Here is a 2,339-nt window from a genome sequence, read left to right on the forward strand (position 1 = left end):
ATCAGCTAGGTGCTTTGTGACCACCTGGAGGGGTGGGATAGGGAGGGTGGGAGGGAGGGAGACACAAGAGGGAAGAGATACGGGAACATATGTATATGTATAACTGATTCACTATGTTATAAAGCAGAAATTAGCACACCATTGTAAAGCAATTATACTCCAACAAAGATGTAAAAAAATAAATAATAAATAAATAAATAAAAGTGAGCATCGTCTTTCCTTTCCAGCGAAACAAAAAGAAAAATTTTTAAATAAACAGGAATAAAATTACAACAGAGAATGTTAATTGCAAATAAGATCCTACAGGTTCTGCTGATTCTCCCATCGAGTGGCAGGGCTCAAGTCATCATTAGGAGAGAATTTGATTTTAAAAGTGTCATCTGAAACTGCAAGGATGTCCATTAAACATCACAATTAAATATGCCAAAGGAGAAGCCATGTTGTCAAAATGCCCACTTAATCCACCCAAACATCTCAGACCCAACCTTTGCTGAACTTCTGTAACCCCATTTTTTAAAGTTTTTTCTTTCTTTTTTTAAACAAGAGAAAGTAGACGGATACATGCTGGTAAATGCTAACTGTCCATAGTCACATAGAGACACAGTGTAATCTCTGAGCCCAAAATACAGAGAAAGGAGGAAAAAGCTAGAATTCTATGCACTACTACACAGGGGCCTAGCACTCTCCAGCTTCCAGCAGACCTAAGGGAGCAGAAGGGTCTTCTTTTTTCCCACAGAGCATGGTGCTGTTGATTCCACAAAGTTTTTGTTGAGACAGGAAGGGGTAAAAATGCATTTGGAACAGAAAAGGGTAGAGATTCTTTTCCCACTGAATTCTGCTCAAGGTATCCCCCTCCCAAAATAAGTTGTGAGCCATGGTATAAAGGAGAAAAGAGACCTCAAAAACAGGGCGACTGAGCACAAGAGGAGGAGGAAAAAAAAAAAAAAAAGACTGCCACTTGCTCCCGGGGACTGGAGAAAATTTAAAAAGGGAGGTCAGAATCCATCAGTGTTCCATGAGTCATCTTCTCCTTCATCTTCCTCTCCCTCATCATCATCTTCATCTTCATCCACATCCCCTTCTTGATCAATATCTTCCAATCCCTCTTCCTCTTCATCATCATCTTCTTCTTTCCCTTCCTCATCATCCATGTCTGGAACCAAGTAGTACTGTAATGGATTTGGCCACATAGCATCTTTGATGACCTCTCCTAGCTCATCTGCACCTGTATCAGAATGACCAGTAAGCAAGGCGAAGAAGCTTTCTGGTTCCTCATGCTGTCTCTTCCTGCTGGCTTTATTCTGTGTTTTGTCAGATCCTTTCTGGATTTCCATTTGATTTCAGTGGACTTAGAAGATGGATCACCACTCTCATTCAGATGAAATTCTTTGGAGAGAACTTTATCTTCGAAGTAAGGGTTTTCATCAAAATAAAAATCTATTCTGTAACCTGATTTAATATCTTCAAATTCTGTCACTTCGACTCTTGTCAAATAAGGCAGCGCCTCTTCATCCTCCTCCCCAAGCAGTGCAGACACTTGTGGATGGTTAACAAATGTTGTTACCCAAAAATCTGGGCTTTGGGCGATCAATTCTGACCTCTTCTGAAAAAATGGTTGGCGGAGTTTGTTATATTTCTGTTCTACTTTCAAAATCTCCTCACTGGCTTGTTTGTTAAGTCTGTCTGTTTCATTTTGTACTTCATCAATATGTTCAGTTGCTTCTTGCTGTTCTTTTTCTCCCTTCGGCAACTTCAGAGAAGCAGATGCTTCCTCTGGCCTGGAGGCAGGAGTCAGTCTCGGTTTCTTCAGTTTCTTTGCTTGGGGTGGAAGACTGGTTTTGGGGGCCATGCTGGGAGAAAAGTCAAGAATCCACCCAAGGGAAGAGGCTTGTACCAGGAGCTCTGAGAACTAAGGCTGCCCCAGGTGACAGAGGTTTAAATATCACAAACAGATTTGAGAAGTAAAGCATTTGCATCATCAGTCTTGCTTTGATATCTCTACTGTAGTCTTGAAATTTTCCTGAGAAGGCAATTCTATGATCGATCTTTCTGGTTATTTCTCATTTTAAATCCTGATAGAGAAAAGCTGATCAGCCTCTGACTTCCTTGCCCTTGCACAGTTCCATCAGACCCAATGCTTTTAAAAATCGAGGTCATCTGCCAGGTTTTGAGCTGTCTCCGACTCCTTTCCCACCCTTCTAAACTCTGTGATGCTGGAGCGGAGACTCTCACTGCATCTCTGTTTTGCCACCTGGCGCCTGTACAGACTCTGCCAATAGGAGGTACCAGAGGGGAAGGGGAAGGCTGAAAACCAAGAGCACATATTTTCAATAGTTATA

General features: G+C 41.6%; 1 pseudogene across 1 annotated transcript; it reads right to left on the reverse strand.

Annotated features, from left to right (window-relative positions):
* Window positions 1–760: 760 nt before the first annotated feature.
* Window positions 761–1,849, reverse strand: LOC308618085 (protein SET-like; annotated as a pseudogene). The gene has a single exon. The product of its transcript is annotated as a protein SET-like (transcript).
* Between the last annotated feature and the right edge of the window lie 490 nt (window positions 1,850–2,339).

This window comes from Mesoplodon bidens (assembly GCF_964165515.1).
Source record: "Mesoplodon bidens genome assembly, chromosome: 5".
NCBI lineage: Eukaryota > Metazoa > Chordata > Mammalia > Artiodactyla > Ziphiidae > Mesoplodon > Mesoplodon bidens.